This window comes from Cupressus sempervirens, chromosome 1 (genome assembly GCF_028749045.1).
Source record: "Cupressus sempervirens isolate cs-2001-9-10 chromosome 1, ASM2874904v1, whole genome shotgun sequence".
NCBI classification, from domain to species: Eukaryota; Viridiplantae; Streptophyta; class Pinopsida; order Cupressales; family Cupressaceae; genus Cupressus; species Cupressus sempervirens.
In genome coordinates, this window is record NC_143118.1 from 488,676,193 (window position 1) to 488,697,430 (window position 21,238).

General features: G+C 34.9%; 1 pseudogene across 1 annotated transcript in view; it reads right to left on the minus strand.

Moving 5' to 3' along the window:
* Positions 1-9,587, minus strand: part of LOC149578387 (uncharacterized) — an 82,479-nt pseudogene extending 72,892 nt beyond the window's left edge. The window contains exon 1 of the transcript XR_016364410.1: positions 9,058-9,587. The product of XR_016364410.1 is annotated as an uncharacterized LOC149578387 (transcript). The remainder of the gene's footprint in view (positions 1-9,057) is intronic.
* Between the last annotated feature and the right edge of the window lie 11,651 nt (positions 9,588-21,238).

Consider the following 21,238-nt stretch of genomic DNA (forward strand, 5'->3'; position numbering starts at 1 on the left):
AGGATTGTTCTACCTAAAGTGTACCTAGCAACAAGGGCAAATGTTTCTTCATAGTCAATGCCTTTTTCGGAGAGAACCCTCGAGCTACAAATCTTGCTTTGTATTTTTCAATACTGCCATCTGATGCATGTGTAATCCTGAATAGCTATTTGGAAGAGACAACTAATTTGTTCTTAGGTCTTGGTACAATATCCTATACGTCATTCTTTAATATAGAGTTATATTCCTCAATCATTGCTTCCTTCCATGATTGATGTGAGAGAGTTTCTTCAACATTAGCAAGTTCAGATTTTATGAGTTTAGATAGCAATGCAACATAACATGATTGGTTTTTGGTCCTTTTGCTTTCTTGAATTACTTCATCTAGTTCAACTTGATTTTCTTCTAACATTTTCTTAGCTCAAAGAGGTCTCTTTTTATTATTGCTGATGTTTTCAAGCTCTCTATGATTAGACATGGAAGAGAGATCAAAATCATTCTCCCTCTCAATTCCTGTAGGTTGATCTTCTTCAGAAATGGATTCATCACTATTACTAGAAATTTTAAAGGTTGTGTCTTCTTCAAATATTACATCTCTACTAATTTCAATTGTTCTTTGCCCAAGAATGTAGATCCTATATCTTTTTGTAATTTCACTATATCCAATGAATATTCCCTTCTTCCCGGAAGGTTTTAATTTCGTTCTTTTCTCTTTTGGTATGTGAATATAGATTGGACATCCAAATATTCTCTGGTGACATATCTGGTTTAACGCCTGTGAATACTTCCTCTGGGGTAGTATTCTCTAATATGGAGTAAGGGCATCGATTTTGAATGTAGACAGCTATATTAGATGCTTCAAGCCAAAACGAATAATGAAGATTTTGATCATGTAACATAGCTCTGGTTGATTCAATTATAGATCTATTTTTTCTTTCAGCTATTCCATTTTGTTGAGGATTATAAGGTACAAAAAACTCCCTCTTAATCCCAACAAAAATGCAGAAGTTTTTAAAGATATCAAATATGTATTCACCCCCATTGTCTGACCTTAGGGTTTTGATCTTTTGACCTAATTGATTTTCAACTAAGGCTTTGAATTCTTTGAATTTGGATAAGACCTCAGATGACTCCTTTTGCTTTAGAAAATAGATCCAGGTTCTCCTAGAGTAATCATCAATAAAGATTATATAGAAAAGACACCCATTAAGAGAGGGGACTGACATAGGGCCACAGAGATCTGTGTCAATAAGTTCAAGAATGGATTTGGACGTATGATCACTTTTAGGGAAGAAATGTTTAGTATTTTTACCTAATGCACATCCCTTACAAATACTTAAATGATCAGCTTTCAGATTAAGTAGACCTTTTACAATTTTCCCTATAGATGATAAAGCCCGATAATTAAGATGACCTAGTCTCCTATGCCAAATTTCAGAAGAATTTGACTAATCATTACTAATGTTTAAGTTTAGATTAGGGTTTTGATTATTACAAAGCTTATAAAGACTCCCATCTCTGACTCTAATGGAGATGGCTTTCTTAATAGTTGAGTTCTTGGACCAAAATAAAACTCTATCTTCTTGAAATGCAATTTTGTATCCTTGATCAGCAAGTGCAGAGATGGAGACAAGGTTTCTCTTGATTCCTGGTACATATAAAACATTCTTGAGTTGAAGTGTAATTTCAGAATTCAGTTATATAAAATAGGAACCAATTCCTTTAATAGAATAAGATGAGTTATCTCCAATGGTTAATTCTTCTGATGCATGATTAGTGAAAGTTTCAAATTTATCCTTAAATCTAGTGATGTGATGAGAAGCTCCACTGTCTATGATCCAAGTATTGAGGTTAGTGTTTAATTCACTTGAGAGAGCTAAATAGAATGCATAATTTTTTTTTTCTACTTTCTCAATATTTTCATCCTTAACTTCCACTAATGTTGCTTGAATTTTCTGGCTCTCTAGACATACATAATAGGAGTGACCAATCTTGTCATATTTAAAACATCTAACTTTGGACCAGTCACGTTGTTTGTGAGATTTGTATTTTTTGTTGAATTCCTTCTTGTTATGTTTAAACTTTCTTTACTTGTTTGATTTAGTATACAATGCTTGGATGTCTCCCTCTTGATTTGTAATAAGTCCTCTTGAAGCTAGTCTGATTTCTTCTTGAGTACATTCATTCTTTAACTGATCAAATTTCGGAAGTTCAGGTCATGAACTTAAACCTCGAATGAAGGTTTCCCATTAAAGAGGAAGACCTCTAAGAGCAATCATGCTTAGCTCCTTGTCATCAACTTGATTATTCATAGTTGCGAGTTTATCCTTTAATTCAATAATTCTTAAGAAATATGAAGTTATAGATTCTCCATTTTTCATCTTTACATATAGTAGCTCTTGTTTTAAAGTTAATAATCTACTAGTGTTGTTGATTTCAAATGTGTTTTGAATAGAGGAGAACATTTCAAATGCAGTCTGAAGATTAGCTATAGATGGAAGAATATGATCTTTTACTGAATCTATAATGATCTTCATTGCTTTGTTATTATGCCTTTTCCAAGTTACCTTTTCTGATTCATTTTCAGGCATGGGTAAATTTGATTCAATATATTTCTCTAATTCCATTTCTCTTAATATTAATAATTTGATTTTCCAAGATGAAAAATTTGATGCTCCATCTAGCCTATCTTCTATCCTTACATGATTCACCATTTTAATAATATGATTTTTTTTTTAAAACTCTTTCTTTTAACTTTTGAAATTTTAGATTGAATAGATACTTTGTAATAGTTTTCCTATTAGTATAGCTCTGATACCATGTTAAGTTTTGTGGATCTCTGATAGATAAAACAATTACAAAATCAATAACTACAAAGAATTTCTTACTTGAATAGTGCTTAAAGTATTTCCTCCTTTATAACTTTACCAGCGATCACAATTAGCCTTCCTTTGATTGTATACTGAAATGAATGGAGATGATCTATGTTTGATGTTATTATTTCTGCAAAATGAAATGTTAATCAAGTATCTTTTCTCTGATCGCAAGTACTGGAATGCCGTAGATTGATTGCCTTTCACTGCGATCGGAGTGCAAGAGGGCAAAGGACATGTCTCTGAAGAGTCATGTCTCTACGTGGCCCAAAGGCCACGTACAAGCATGCCTCTTTGTAGGCATGTTTCATAACAATAATAACTGCCTTGATTAATTATAAGCATGATAAACACAAGTCATAAATGAGGCACGATAATATATCTGCCGATAACAGTGAGAAGCCCGATCACAATATATAAAAGGCTGCTGATAACAAATGGAACCTGATCACAATATATTAAATGACTACCGATAATCAACTTCATAATACTACACGTACATAAGCGCGCACGTGTCTGTGTACATGCTTACATACATGTAGTTGATATATAATCAGCAGTAATTTAATTTATTCATAAGCTTAGATCAGTATATCAAATAATCCATGTTTTGCTTCTTCTGACGCTAAAACATTAACACATGTCACTTCATGAGATATGTCTACTATTCTTATATTTATAAGAGATTGGGATCTCCATTTGGAACACACCTATAACAATGGCAATGTAAATACATTTGCGGAAACAATCCTTACAACTTTAACTAAGTTATTATATCTTTTGGTGCCATAGTGTTTTTCATTTTGTTTATTGTTGTTTATCTTTATTTCTAGGCAAAACATTAAAAATTAATATGGCTACAAGGTAAATGTTCCATATCTTCTTAAAATTAACTAAGTTTGTTGATAGTGAACCATGATGCAAATGAACCCATGCTACAAAGGGTAGCAACAAGCTTCAAAAGAGGTAAATGTTGTGAAACATTTTACCCAAGTAATATTTATGAAATTGAATAAGGCTATTATAACATTGTTGTGAAAGTGTGTGGTGATTCTTCTCACCACATTTTGAAAACCGTGTGGCATTGTATTTGGAAATATGGACTAATCAAAGGGGTTGAGATCAAGTGGTTAAAGCAATGGATTCTCATTGTCCAAGTCCAAATCCCCAAAGTGACATCTAAGGAGGAATTCTAAGTGGTGACTTTTAGTAATCTATCATTTGGCTTCTAATAGAAATTTCTATATTTGTAATGGTAATGTCCCCTATTGGAGTCACTCAAATTCACCCCAAAATTCCCACATAAGGTATCGATTATATTTAGAAATGTAAATTACCTATTTTATATCTTGATTTAGAGCCTACAACCATATTAGTTGTCATTATGAAAAGTGAATAAACATAGAATCTAGCAACGTTATAAATAAAATTCAAATTATCATTATAATTTACATAATGTACATGTGGGATTCCCTTAAGGCTTTTTCCAACAATCCATCCACATTATGAAGCACCATGGCAGATCATACAAGGTGCCTCACGCCTATCCATCAAGACCAAATGCACAGAATGACACCCACCATTTGGCCTCCCAAGCCCCCTCGAGGTTACTACTCAAATGGAACCTTGTGCTACTTGCATCCCTTGTATGTACAATCTCCCCTCCATGATAGGACAGCAGATTTGATGACAGCTTTGAAGGAATCTTACATATCTATTATATTATTCATAGACATCATAATGGCAAGAATAACAACATATATACATATATCAGTACCAAAATGTTATCTGCATGACATTCCAAAATCCTATCAAATGTAAGACAAATGAAAAATTGGCAAGATTGGAATTTCATGTATTATGTATCACACCGAACACATGAGCAATAAAGAATTCTGCTGGCTAAATTTATTGGTTGTGAGACAGCAAGCCTCTTTCTTGATCAAAAGCTTATCTCACTTCTTTGAGGCTCTGACTTGGTTAATTTTTAAATGAATAATATTAACTGATTGAATTGATGGAACAAATTGATTTGCTGATCTGTTTTCTTGATTCCCAATCGATGTTTGAAGGATGACTGAATGATTTCCTCTGATTTGATATATTAGTAAATGATGATTGAATTAATGGGAATTCATTGACTGATGAGTGATGATTGAGTGAGTGTTGATTTGATGTACTGGTCAGTGATGATACATTTCTCCTTTATATTTTATTGGTGAAAAGGTCACTTCCTTTGATAAGAATAGAGTCACCACATTCCATTGTGTTGCCTTTGATAATATACTATTCCCCCCAATTGATCTTCCTTGCATCCTCCTCACATGAAACCTTCTCCTGTTTATATCTTCCGATGCGAGGGAAAAGTCATCCCTCTTCATCATGTCTGTACCTTCACAAGAATCACAACCTTTCACTATTGTTATCCTCCAAAAGAGTCCCAAGCCCTTCATCATTCCTGCCCTTTGTGAAAGTCACAAACTTTCATGATTACACCCCTCTGAAAGAGTCTCAACCTTTCATCATTTCTACCCCTTGGGAGAGTAACAACCTTTCATAATTACAACCCTTTTGAAAGAATCACAATCCTTCAAAGCTTTTCTCTTTTAAAAGAGTCACTTCCTTACTTTTTTTTCTATTAATACTTTCTCAATTGACACCTTCACTTTTCTCTTCCTTCCTCTCCCCCTTTCATATGAAGTTCACAAACCATCATAACTTTTGTCTTTTGAAAGAATCACTTTCCTTAACTTTTTTCTCTATTAATACTTTCTTGGTTGACACCTTCACTTTTCTCTTCCTTCCTCTCCACCTTTTAAATGAAGTTCACAAACCTTCATAACTTTTGTCTTTTAAAAGAATCACTTCCTTACTTTATTCTCTATTAATACTTTCTTGGTTGACATCTTCACTTTTCTCTTCCTACTCTCCACCTTTCAAATGAAGTTCTATTCTCCCTTTTGATATTTATATCAAATGTTTGAATGAATTGCAACTTTTCATCTCATGCCTTTTGACCATCCATTAAACTCAACTAAATTTTAGTTATGTTATGTTTAGCTTTATTATTTTATATTTCTATTTTAAATGTTATTTTTATTTTATTATTATTGTTTACTCTTAAATCCTGTTTCAAGAAGGAGAGATTACAGAGTTGTTCGTTAAGGACTAAGTATTTTATTGCTCATAAAGAGCTACATATTAGTATTAAGTGGCTCAAATGCTTGTGTGAGATATATTTGTAGACTCGAAACTTATTATTTTTAAATATTGGTAAGAAATAAATTGTGATAGTGCAAGGCAAGCAATCGGCACTAGAGAAGAGGTGTATACTGTTTATCACCCAAGGATATAATGTATACCTAGATGGTTCCAAGCCAAGGCATGTAAAAGCTATATATAATATTTTACTCCTTGTGGCCATTAGCTTAAAAAGTTAAATGCCTCTGCAACTGATCACCAAGAAAATCCTGAGCCAATTTCCAAAGAGCATTCAAATATATACTTAAAATCTAAAATTAAAGAAAGCATTGTTCAAAAGATTCTCTATTCATTGATGGTTATTTATCATGTCGGTGTTTTTTAAAGACAATTGGTACCTTATCCTGGAGAAGTCAGTACTAATTGTAAAAGAAACTGACTCTGGTCCCTATTTCTACTCTCCTGTCAATATCTTCGAGCGATTCAGTCCTTCATTATTGTTCATGAAGGCCAGAAATTCCTCCACATCATTCCTCTTCTCCCTTCCCCTTTTAAACAAATTCCAGAGTTTTTGGAGATGGTCTTTTTCCCTTCAGTGTTCAGATCCAGAATTCTCAACACATAACTCTTCAATTAAGCACAACTGGAACAGCATCAACCACTTCAAACACTGTTGTGTAGAGCTCTATCCAAATAGACTTATCCGCCACTCTTACACACCATTATGAATGCACAAGAATTTGGACTACAAGGGTGAGAAATTTTTCAAAAACCTCCACATCATAAACATGACCGTGGGACCAGAAATCAACACCCAGAACCTGAACGACTGCATCTTTGGCCTCCTCATACCCTAGTTTTGAAAGATATTCAAGTTGTTCCTCAGGGACCTCTTCAGCACACCTGTATCAGATCCAAAGCTGCTCTGTCATTCTTTACTAGTTTTGGACCTTGCACCACCAAAAAATGTAATCAATCACAGACATTACCCCTCAAGCTGGTTCTAATAAAGTCTTTCCACCCCAAAAAGGACACGGGCTTCCAACCCCAGATACATCAGTGGTTCATCCTTTAAAGAAATTCATGAAATCCTGAATCAGCTTTCTGCATCAATGAAATCTCTGCTCTCCACACCAAGGGGCTATTGTGGGTGTTGGGTGAGTAATGCCGCTTCCAAATATTAAAAGCATGGCTGCCTGAAAAATTGTAAGAAGTCAATTACACCGTTTGAAAGGAAATTCCTTCTCTCAAGATAGAGACTGATGACTTCCTCACAGACTTAAGATAAAGCCTCTTATGCACCGAATATCAATTCCCTGAAGACCAACTGATTGATGGTGGTGAACAAAGAAGACTAAGGCAGCCAACATGACAAAGCGGAGTAAGCAACAAAAGAATGGTAACTACAAACAAGCAAAGCATCACACGGATTGATTTGGGCAGGGAAAGAATCAGGGATCTAGACATGTTTGCCAATTGCTGCAATAATAAGACAATATGCAAGGCAGGCCTTCATCAGGATAAGGATTGCACAAAAAGAGTTGTGCAGAGCCAGAACACATTATAGATTTGGAGCATTCAACAACACTGAAATTCAAAGAGGTAAGAGCTGCAACCATTGACAAATGCGCTGAGTTATAGTAAAATACTACAGAACATGTATCACCTTCTGGGTTGCAAATGGGACTACGGATGATCAACACTAATTGCATTCATTTGTTGCAACAATCCAGGGGTAGCTATGGATGACCAACAATAATTGCATTCATTTGCAACGACGCTCCAAGGGGGAACAATAGATTGATTTACTAATGCACCAGCAAAAACTTAGACCTCCAGGGAAAAAAGCACCAAGGCATTTAAGAAAGACTTTAAGCTCCTCAAAGATGCGAATGAAATAGTCATGGAGATCAACAAAAAAGTACCAACCGTTGACTTGATAAGTGACAGTTTCTTGAAGTACTTGTACCCTTCTTGCCAAAAAAATGATGATTTTTCCACGCTCTTTGCATTAGGACAAATACAATCTAGCGATGGATATTAAAAGTCAGAAGATTACATCCTCACAATTAGAAAAATGATCAAAAAACTGATGACCGAGAAATCCAGTGAGGGTAGTGAACCGGTGTGGGTGCAAATTCTTAAAAGGAATATGCTCCAGATCATTGGAGAGCTAAAAAAGCTATAGAGAAGTAGTTTAGTGTTTAACAGAGAAGGTACCACCATGCAAACAACGCAAATTCGAATGTTAATAAAGTCAAAGCGCTATGTGTGCAAGAGCGTAAGGGTTTAATCTACTCCTAGTTCCCCTCTTACCAAATAAAATATTAAAACATCATTTCCGGACAATTCTTTTCTTCTGCAGGGACTTCATGTGTAGGGATGGTTTCCACATTTTTTCAAATAAAGGAGTAGCCATCTGCCTATTTCGGCTCCAGACAAAGTCCGTATTTAACACTAAAGACCCCACAAAATTAGAAAAAACAGGTAAAAATGTCTGGAAAAAGAGGAGCGATTAAAGGTATAATTTATTGATAAGAGCTGAAATGTGGCCTTGCTTCAACAATATCCTATAAGAAAAGGCCTACTGTTTAAGTGGCTTTTTGTCTATGGTTGAAGTTAAATAACTTGCAGAGAATTCATCAGAAACCAAGGGTAGGGATCCAGGTGAATTGGCAAAATGAATACCCCAATCGTTCACACAGATAAATTTAATGCAACGAATACTCCTTGGGTTTCGACGCTATTACAAAAGGTCTATGATCCGCACACGTGATACCAAAATGTTTCCACGTACTTAACCCAAAAACTCGGGATTGAATAATTAATCCCCAAAATAGGGCCATGATATCTGAGACAGCATTACAAATGAAACATATAAGAGCTAAAATAATTCGAAAAGGCATGCATTCGCTTCAAATTTCATAGTCATCAAGACCTTCCAAAAAAACCAATTATACAACCAGAGTTCAAATTTGTTTGGAGAAATAAGGGTAGTTCTTACCTTTGCATTCTCGAAGATTAAGAATGTGGAGAGAGAGGAAGGAAGTGGCAATGACAGTCAAATCTTGATCGGAGACGCCTGGGAAATACGATCTGGAAACGGATTGAGAGAAATCGAGATCGAGCAGACGAGTAAAGCGAGCGGCCATGCGGCGCAGCATGAGCGGCCCCGCTCGCACGCACAGCCGCTTTCGCTCCGCGCTCTGCAAGTGCAGCCAGCGCTTGCACACTAGCCCGTAATTGTTTTTCTCATTGCCGCCCTCCAATTTGGCCAGAATGGCTCTAAGTCCGTCGTCCGTCAGCACATCGTTAATGCATATATCGACACTCTCCATGGCCTCTGCAATTCGAAGCTTCCGCACATTGCCCCTTCAATATCATTGATGCAAATGCATGCTTTTCTCAAGTTGCAACCAAAAAAATTGTATTTTTATTTCCCTCATTTGAACCAAACACTCACTCCCAGCTTCCTGAAGGCGCCCTCTCGTCTTCTATCTTTCGCTTCTACGTCAGCTTTTTAACCTCTCTTTTTTTGGTTTTTGATATACGGAAACAATTTCTTTTGGGAATATTTTAAGAATGAATCTTTTTTTTTAAGTTCCTCACGAATGCCACCATACTATAGCATCCTTGTGGAAGCTTTTAGTGATTTTCGTTTGCTCTAATGGGTGAATTTTATTTTTTAACTTGCAATGTTTATTGTATGGTATTATTTCTGTTTTTGTCAAACTTAATATTTTAAATTTTTGATTGGTTGGTTCTTGCTATAGTCAGGTTCTCATGTTTTGGTGGTTTTTTTTTTGTTTTGTTTCTATTAATATACAAGTGAAATATTGTAAGATTTCCAATGCAACTCATTGTAAACAGTTTGCATAATAGTATTGCGTACAATAATTATCATGTGTCAGGGTTCCTCTTTAATGCTTTGCTTGTTTTTTGGTCAATTCTCTTATCAAATGCAGTGTTCCAATCAAAATTGCAGATGAAAATCTATCATATTGTGATTCGGATTTATAACTTGCATTGTTTTGTTGTCATCGTTATCAGAGAATAGCTCACTTTTGAGAGAAAATGTGGTTTGAATTCTTTGGCATGTCTTTTAATCACCTTAGGGAATGTTTATCGTCGTCTGTTGATTACATTGAATTGACATGTTGAAATGTGTTCATGGACAGTTTCTATTTAATATTAGTTATTGATTACAGAGGTAGTGGGAAAATTCCACACTTGCTTGTGAGTGCTTGTGAGAAGTTGTTTTGTTCCAGAGACATTTTTGCTTTCAATGTTTGTGAAAGTTGCTGAAAGGTGATTATGTTAGGTAATTTCTTGTGTATTATTTCTTTCCTTGTTAAAGAACTATTTATAAAGAGCTAAATCTTGTTACCATGTATTTTGTGTGCTTTTGGAAAGGGTAGATTTGTTCTCTTTTGTTAATTATGTATTCTATTGCAACGTTTGTTTCGTTTTCTACTAGAATTTGGCTATTTGGCATATTTTGCCTAGGGTTTTGTGTATAATAATGCATTTGTTCATTTATCTTGCTATTTTGGAATATGCAATCATTTATTTTGGATCTTGTTGTAGTTTCATTTGTTGTAGTATTTGAATTTAGCTCCTTTGGGTTGCCTTTCATAGGAGCTTATGGATTGGTTCCTTTGATGTCTTCAAAGGCTTGTCTACTAGAGTAATTGTAGAAAGAAAAAAAAATTAGCTTCCCTTTATCACATCCATTATGTGCCTTGTTATCTCGGACAAATTAGGGATGATCCTTTATATAAAAAAATTACCTACCTAAAGAAGGATCCACGTTTATATATTTTCCTTGTTGTCTGTTTTGTTGCATAGATGTTTCTGTATATTGGATAACGGATTTTGGAGGTTGTGAGTGGATACATGGATTTGTAGTTTTATAGGGTAAGAATGATTTAGTTGAAGTGGGTAGGCACAGGAATTTGGAATGCCTAGGATGTGTGCAAACCATTCTTTGAAAATCGTCTTCTACTACTGTTACTAAATTTTGCACACTTGTAAAAAGGGAGTCGAATTCATGCCTAATGGTGTTTTATGTTCTAACACCCTTCATTTCAGCTTGCATATGTGTCCCACAATGTTAGATTGACGTTTCAAACCATTCGGTGAAGTTCCATTTTGAATGGTTGTCAGTTCTGCACGTTCTGCCCGAGTGTCAAACAGCGACAGAGAGCCCAGTTTGCCTTTGAATATCTGGTACCCAGTTGTGTTTTACAGCTCCCCACTTTGAGGAAGTTTACTATACATATCAAAGAACCTATGTTCTGAGTTTCAAGTCGTTTCGAATCCGTTTCACTAGGTTTCGAACCCCTCAAAGTTGGTCAGTTACCCTTGCTATAAATTTGCAGTTTGTTCATAATTTCGGGTAGCCCTGTTTGACAAGTTATAACTTTTGACCAGTTGACCCAAGTGAGAAAATTCCTTTTGCATCATATTCTAGGGGTCAGAGACTTTCTACGTTCCAGTTTTGAGCTTGTGATGAATCTGTTTGATCAGTTTTCAAACGCGATTCCATTTGCAATTTTTTAAAGTTTCACTGGTATTCTGAAGGTGCAGATTGATCGGGACCCCTGTTCGAGGCATCATATCTTTGTGCCCATGATTGGTAGGACTAAATGGTTTGTTCCCCTACATTTTACTCTAGAAATACTCCAAGTATGCCAGTTTATAGATCCTGATGAATCCATCTGCATACAATTCTAGGGCCATTCCATTTGCCAAAAACACCTTTTATTGTTGATCACTGTCCTGCATTTCTGAGTAGCCATCTTCAGACGCTCGCCAATTTTTCCCCATGATTTGTCACGATTCCTAATCACAAAGTCATCTTCTCCTCATGGCATAGAACAAATTCCCCAGTTTTCAGAATCTCAAGTGCCCGTTTACCCAGTTTTCGAGGCTCAAACCAAACACAATTTTTTTATCTTTTGACATGTGTATCAGCAAGCAGTTTGAAGTAGGCAACTTTGGAGGTCGATATCTTCTGCCCCTGATGTCGTCATGCGACAAGATTTGGTAGACTTGTTGAGCATGTCAGAGAGATGATAGATCCATAGTTTCGGAGCCCAATCAGGTGTTTATGACAGTTTTTAGAGCCAGGCAATAGGCCTCTTGACACAAAAATCACAGTTTGAAGAACAGTTATGAAATGAGTTTTAAGTGATGATTCAACGTTCAAATTGAATTCTAGTTCGTTCAAGGAGATCAATGGATCAACTCCAGGAGTCAGTTGTCCAGAAATGAAAATATTTTTAGTCGGACCCACTTTCGAGTCCGACTGATTCCATCAGACTAAGTAAAATATGTGCAATGAAGATTTGCAAAAGAAGAATAAGCTTGTGGAAGACTTGCATAATACTATACAAGAAAGGAATAAGCATATAAGTGACATCAAATGAGAGGCTCTCACAGATGGAATATCTCATTGCAATGACAGAAGTGACACGATCAACATTGGCACATCACAATCGTTTTCAATATATCATAGCAGCGATCAGCATCTTGGCATTGTGGAGGTGGCAATATTGTGATAGGATATCTACACCTAAAGTTAGCAACTAATTGGGTATCTGAGACCATTACCATTGCTCAGCCATTCAATGCAAACATCAATTTATCCTTGCATTGACATTATATGGTTGTAGTTGTACAACATCAATACACAATGCAGATCAATCAGTAGTATATTGAATTGTAAATCCTTGGATTCATGCAGGCATGGAAGGAAGTTCCACAAAAATGTCAAGACAGGTCACATTTTTTGTAGGAGAGGCATGTAACAGGGAGCCTTATGCAATAAGGGGTAGAGCATTTTGTGGCAACAGATTTCTCATCTCATGATGTTACGTTCTGAGCTATGCACGCAACAAGAAGGCGTGAAAGTTACCCACCGTATCAGGCGTTGAAATGCGCAGGGGATGGGAGATGTCCCACATTCATTCGGGCTCTTAATTTGATAGTATATTTAAACTCACCAACACAAAAGTTATTGTAAATTGAAGATCCACGTCTTATGTGACGTCCAGCTCATGTGAATGGGGGCCCGCTTGTTGCCTGCCGCAGGGTCAATGTTGTTTGACCGCTCGGTCGGGAGATCGGAGGGGCAATTTTATGGAACCCCGACCTTACGACTTTGTCGTGTGGTCGAGGGATGTGGCTCATGCTCGCCCGATGTTACAGCATCCGCGTAAGATCGGAGGTGATCGGTAGAGGGCCCACGATCTTACGAGATATGATTCTCGTAAGGTCGTGGGAATAAATTTTTCTATCTACGATGTTGCGATCTTGCCTTGCCGTAGAATCGTAAAACAATTTCTTTCACCCGCCGATGCTGCGACAACAAAGATAGGGGGTTCTGTTCAGCAAATAACAAATTGACACATGGCCTATAATGGATTCGAGGGATAAGTGGAAGAAAGTCAAAATGATTTATAAAATCAAATCCCATTTTTTTTCAACGCACATAATTTCAAGTTGATAAATTTGATATGTTTATAAAGTTTTAAATAGTCACACTATATAACTTTTTAAATTTTTCATTTTATCATTGCTCAGTTCAGCCCGGGATGCAGATTTTCAGATTGCTCTCAGGGGCCTAGTTTTTGTCCAAATTGTGGAGTGCAATATACTGTTGGAACCAGGGGAGAGCGAACTCTTCATTTTTGCAATCAATTTTTGAGCAGGTATCAGCTAGTGGTAGCTACAGGAGCTTTTCTATTTTCAGGGTCTTCATGGTGAAATGTGAAATTTAATGTTGCAGATGAAATTGCAACCAAATATAGAGATATTTTCATCATTCTTAACTTCTCCAGCAAGTTTCAAAGTGATTTGATGGTCTTAGAGGCAGTTGGGGTAGTTATGAATTTTGGTAGCAACAATTTTTGACATTTACGGCAGGGCAAGTTGAGGCATGATGAAGATCAGTTTTTAGGCCTCAGTACAGATTTGTAATGATTCCGATATCTTCTTCAGGGAGATATTTGCATATTTTATGTGGAATGATATCAGATATTTTGGTATCATTTATGGTTTTTCAAGTGAGGTAGATGAAGGATGATCAGTTTCAGCAACTCCAGATTGAAGACTTTCTGAGGGAGACATATGTCAAGAGGATATCACTTTTCCGGAGGGCTCTTCTTTCATATATATCTCCTTCTTCTGCTCATCAAAGGGTTCCAATTTTTATGACCTGGGAGCCCACAAGGTCGGCTCCAGTAAAAAGATTGCTTGAACCCAGTTCTGGGAAGTGCTATTATGTTGTTACCTTTGAAGCTGGAATAAAGAACAGTTTGGAAGCCATTGTTGATTTTTTTTGTTGCATGTGAGTTCTTTTTTCCAATTTTGATGTTAGTTCTTTGTGATTCATTCTCGAATCCTTGAAGTTAATGTCATAATTTTTAGCATCTGCAAAAGGATATTTGTTACCCATATAGTTTGTGAGTCGTGATTTAAATTTTCACATTGGTTGCTAACTGTGAATGTTCTCATCCCTGTTAGTAATTGATTTGAAATCAATCCTTCGCATGTTGTATTTGGGTGTTCTGATATAAATATTGTGCTTATGTCAAACTGGTCTTTAGTAAGGTTTCATTGTGCCTTAACAATATCATTTCTCACCTTTATATTCTGGTGCATCACCCTTAGGTTTTAGAATTTTGTTTACTATTACCCTTTTCCCTTTTTCCTTCATATAAGAGTCAGTTTTAGTCAGTATAAAGTGATTTACCAAATAGGAAGCCGGCCTAGAATCCGGAGATTCATTCCAAACCACGGTTCACCCACAACCTTGGAATGTTTCCATGTTTCTCCAAAAGGTTAAGTTTTCTGCAAACTTAACAGGGTGCACTTTTGGGAGATAACAGCTACAAAAGTTGTGTTGTAGTCTAACATGGTCCATATGGTTGCAAGAATGTGTTTGAATAGAGGAAATGGGCTCCACTCCAGACAGAGACCTAACATAGTCAATTTGCACCCTTTGATCTATCATGTAAAAACAATTTTAGGATTGTAGGATTGAATATATGTTTGTGTTGCCTATGGTTTGAGTTGAATCATCGTGTAATACTTATGAGTTGGGAGTGATTCCTAAATGATAAGAATTTGGAAGGGAATGAGTCAGTACAAGAAGTAGTTTGTCATTTTTGTGTTGCATTGGGTCTAAATTGGAAAGGAATCTAGAAGAAACAGACGAGCGTCAAAAGATATAATGAGCATTGGAAGGGGATGAGTTTACATGGGACTAAGTTTTCATATATCTGCTTCATAGATTTAAGTTGAATTAAATTTTCAAATTTTTCATAATCCAAAGAAAAAATAAAAATTGATTGGTAAATGGTCGTAGCCTTGATTTATTTTATTAATGAAAAAATATAGTACAAGAATTCCACTGTTCTAACGGGCATTGGTAGGAAAGAATGGGGAAAGAAAACCTCTAGTCTTGCCCAGGATCGTAGTCCTATATTATACATTTGTGAAAGGGGCATACCCCAGTTTTAGTAAATCTTACATCATATCACAATTGTTACATCAGTAGAGCTTCAGATATCTTTATAATCAATATGGGTTTGTATGGCTAAGTACCTATTTATAAGACATCACATAATAAAACAACAAGGTTTGTTAGGGGTTAGTGAAAAAATAAAGAGGATTAATATTATCTTTAAGTAGAATCCGGAGGGAGCAAATTCCATCAAAAAGGCAGATACATGAGAGATTTTGAGGTACTAGTAAATAGTGACAAAAATTGAATAATCATGAAAGGGAACGCGGGCAATAATTAACTAGATTCGTATCTTCCCCACATTTTAATATGATTGAACAGAAATCTATGTCAAATTCAAATGTTAGGGAATAGAACAAGGAAACCATTAATGCAAACAATTGGAACCCAAAATAGGTGACAGTATGAATTCCACATCCAGATATAGAGATTGAAAACTAGATAGAGAAGTTGAAATATAGGTTTATATTATCTTCATATATATTGATTTAAGTATGTACATTTCAAAATTTACATGCCACTTTCGATTTGAGATAAGGATAGCTTGAAAATGTGTCCTTGCTACCAGCTATTTGAGAGATAAACCTATACATTCGACTGATAACAAAATGTGATTACCCATACCTATTATGGATACTAGTTCCTATTGTAATTGGGTCATATTTACTACCAAAATGACCCAAATACTACCTTTTTCAATTAGTTTTCTTAAAAACCATGATTATCTCCGAAGCCTCCTACAAATTAGAAGCATTTGAGCCTAGAGGAAATTCATAGGCCGTGCTTCCTCTGCTCGATCAGTCATAATTAGGTAAATAGAATTCCATGTTTTGTAGATTGGACAGGTTTGTGTCCGGGTGGATGTATGTATTAAAGGCCCTTAAGTAATTTAAGAGCCAATCTCTACCCGGGTCTTCAATAATACCTCTCCACCTAAGTAGGAAATGGATACTCACTTCCATTTTAGGCTACTCGTATTGTAATAATCTGAATTGTGTCAAAAGAAGTATGTGCTTTTTAAAGGATGGGGCCTGCAAACTACCTAGATTTAATTTTTCTTGACTATTAGGGCTTAAGTTTGAATAGATTTAATACAATTTTGTAGTATTTCCAAATAAACAATGGGTTTTAGAAGTGATAGGTAAGTGTGAAATTTTGAAGGAAGCTTGATTTAAGAAAGATCAGGTTCATTCCTTTTCTATTTGTTCATTGACTGGGAATAAGGTAGATCTAATATAGTATATGCCATTATGTCTTCAAATTTTGATTCAAAATGGTTTTGAGGTTAACACAAGTACAAATTATTTGTGGGGTACACATGTTTCCATTCAAATTAGACTTTAACAATGTAATTTATCTAAAATGGATCATTTCTTTTTAACCCTGTTGATCAATTTAATTTGTTAAAAATTTGATTGTTATAAAAGTCAACTCTTACAAAGATCGTTCGCCCATTTCATCCCAGCTGATAATATAGTTTTGAATGGGATTATATAATGCTTCAATGTGTTCTTAGTCTTACATCAGTATTGCATGCAAATCAACTCTTGCACATGCTATATAACAATAGGTTTGCTCACTATTGCAAAATTAATTTATAGCCTTTTAACTTTGTAGTGTCTAATACGGGTATTATAATACTTTAGGGTCTCAAATGTTAGTTCTTACTTTTCCTTAAATAAAAAGGCCATTTCCCTTGATCTTTGCGGTGTACTCCTACTTTTATTATTTGGATATTTTACAAATCAAGGAATTATCAAAACTATGATGTATGCTTGTTTTAGACACGACGACAAGTAACTTTGTAGTGAGGTTTTTTCACCAATTACCTCCCCAACCATGGATTACATACCCTAATCTAAAATTTCAATATAGCTTTGGAATTTGACACTATAGGGTCTTAATATTGCTTTTTAGATGGATAATGGATTGTATTTGATTAGGATTCTATAGCAATTCAATTGTTTAAGATGTCAGTGTTGTGAAAATATAGAGACTGTAGAGCAAAGGTTATGAGGTCTCATGTCCTCTTAATTCTACTAATGAGAAATTCCTTAATCAAATGATATGCTTTCATATATTCTGAGTTGGAATTTGCATAGAATTGATTATTAGTCTCCCAATGCACGTGAGGTGGTATTGGATCTGAATCTTCCATACTTACATTTTTTGATAGCTCCATTGAACCTAACTGCAGTTGAAACAACATGCTTTTTGAAGTTAATTATAGTGAACTTTAATAAGTGCATGTCCATGCAATTCCAAACATGCCTTTTATCCAACTTTCTCTATTCATATTAAGTAAAATGAAGCACCTTTGTGAAGTTAAAAGACAATGAAAAACAAAATGGCATCTGCAACATTTTTGAAGTGTTGCTCTAAATTGTTTTGCTTTCATTTCAATCTTTAAGATATGGCCTCCATGCATATTTTGTCCTATCAAATCAGCACTCTTTACCCAATCAATATTATCGTAGTTGATCATAAATATGAAATTTATTGAGTTTTTTTTTATGTGTACATTGTGATGATGTTGGTATAATGATGTCACTTATTAGTGAAGATACATACCTAACATGTAAAAAGAACAATAACTTGTGCATCTAGAGTCTTAAAACTAAACTGGTCCATGGGATGTTGAATTTCAAGTCCTGTTACACATTAGAAAATGCTTCTTGTAAAATTCACACTAATTCTAAGAAAGATTACCCCCTGCCCAAGAGGAACAATTGAAATTAATTATTATTTTCTTTGTTTATTGATATTAACCATTTATTTGGTACATTTTACAATTATGTTTTAATTGTTAAATTTTTGCTAGACCTTATGGATTTTGAGGAAAATTGTTTATTCAATTTGAATATGTGACAAATCTTATGTTATGAGAATGTGTGACCGAATTTATATTCCAAGTCCAGGTCCTCAGTAGGAATCTCCAAAATTTTGTGCAATTGAAACTACAAATTTTGAACATGTATTTGTCATTTGGATGCTTAATGGTTGATAGAGCACTGCATACTGTACTTGGTAAAAAATTCATGGAAAATAAATCTAGGCCAATAGTTTATGCAGACATTGCTTCTAAATTCCTCACCAACTGCATAGACCTTTTGGAAAATTATGAAATTGTAAAACAACTGGAAAATGCATATGTGAACCCATGCTTCAAACGTGTTGAAGACTATGATGCATACATTAACACATGTGTAATAGAGATGAGTATTGGCCTTATAGGTGGCTTGTTCTCCCTTCAATCACTAAGTTCTTGTGATGTTACAACTTGTGCCTATTATTCCCTCAAAATTGCAATAAGCAATAAGTACAAACCTATAGTGAACCATGCATTACTTGCTCACCATTCTCATTTTTATGAGCTTAGTGTGTCAAGAATCTCAGAGGTTTGCAAGGCAATGATATTTTTGCAAATGAATATTTCTCCTCCTGTACTTCCACCTTATGTAATAACCGTGTGCTCGATGATAGTTCCATCTACTAGGGACATTGTATAAGCTATTAGATATTTGTCCATAGGAAATTGAAATGGATAAGCATATAATGCATATATGTACATAGTAAGCAACATATGCAATTAAAAGATGAAAATGTTTCATAACCTTTGCAACAAATATACGTATGAGTATTTGTTTCATGATACAAATTATTTATTTTTGTTTTGATTATGACAATCTATAAGTTGTAAAGCAATATAATTTAAAATTTTAGAAAATGACATCCAAAACTTGTTGCAAATTAATTTAATATAAAGGGATGCATGGTTAGAAAATAAAAACTAAAACTAGGCATATCAGTATTACCATAAGATTTCAATTGAAAATCAATAAAGTAATATGAACCATATATCTACTAGTTTTTTTTTCCTTTAGTTAACATTATGTAGTATATATTTATTTTTTTAAGTTAATGTATAATGCATTTTGTAATTGAGTAATTTATACAAAATTCCTTTTCCGATATTTTGTAAAATTATAAGTTCATTAATTTGCACCATAAAAAATTTAATAGATTTGTAAAGAATCCATTTTTAAAATATCTAATTCTTTGTTATCTTGTATTTTTTTTTATTCAAGTTCAAAGGTTGTGGAAGACTCATTGAGGATTGTGAATTTGAAATAATAACTAAGAAATGATTTAGAATTAACCAATACATTTTCATCCTTTTGTGACCATAGAAAATGATAGCTTTTGTTGTCAACTTATAGTTTGGATTTCATTTGACAATTTATGTCTTAGTAAATGAATTAATAAAAGGTAATTAAGACATCTTTGTGGCAAGTTCAAAACTCTTCTCTAAAATTAAATTGAAACTAAGAAGTTGTCGAGTAATACACTTATTACTGACCAATAAGCATCCTTTGTCATCATTATTGACACTTGCAACTATTGGCATTAAGTTAGTATTTCCATTAGTGACAACACTTATCCGTATCAGTATAGCTACCGAGGTCAGCACTTAATTCTCTACTCTCATCGAGCATTCCAGTATTAACCAAGCTTTGAAGAGTTCAACAGTTTACACCGAGCAGACAATGGCTACCGAGTGAATACAAGCAATATGAAGATCAACAATGTCTACCGAGCTTCACAATGTCTACCGAGCAATAAGCTTGTGTCATGCAGATTCTGTGTAAACCGAGAATTAGGAGAATTAGTGTTTATTGAGTGAAGCAAGGTAAACTCAGTATCTACTGAGTGACACCACATCTACCGAGTCACCAGTGGTCACCGAGTTTAGAACTACATCGAGTGATTAGTATGGACCAAGCCTTCACTTCTATCGAGTGCATGACGATGTTGAGTAATACAGTGAACGTTGTGTATCAAAAGGTCACCAAGTTAGTTCAGTGAACTTGAGTTATTTACTATTGGGTCGACTTTGTAATGTATTTGTTCACTTATGTTTTGGCTGACCTTGCAGATTTGTAAATTTGAAAGGTATATGTGTAAGGTGTATTGTAAGATATTAAATGTATGAAGAGATAGTGCAGTAATGAGAAGTATATGTGAAAGATTATTAGCAGCAGTTCAAGGAACACAACAAGGTCAATACAGAGGCAGAAAAGTTATATCTATCACATGAGGTGATCAATGCAAAAAGGATCTTATCAGCAATCAGTTGTAAGCAGATCCACTGCTTCATCTTAATAGGTGAATCAGTTTTCTAAATCCTCTAACAAGGTAGACTTACCAATCTTTGTACAAATCTCTTAACTAAGTGCATACTTCATTGTATGTTTGCAAATCCTCTAACAAGGTGGACTTAGTAGTCCTTTGTGCTCCTAACAGGGAAGATCACCAAAAGTGGTCAATGTAAGCCTTAACAAGCCAACTTTATGTTGCAGTATTGAAGTTTTGTGGGTATCATCCCCACCCCAGTTTTACTTTCTATTTGGAAGGTTTTTGGGTCACCAAAATATTGTATTATTTTATGTGATGAATGTTTTAACTTTTAGTATTAATGCATATAGTAGCATAGATTGGTTTGTGACTAATTCAAAAGAAGAATTTAAGGTTACTGATTCACCCTACCCCTCTTAGTAACCTATCATATATTGAATATTTCCTACAATTGGTATCAGAGCTTTGTGGTTCTCAGGATAAAAGCTTGATAGCTTGAGCAAAGATCTAAGGACAA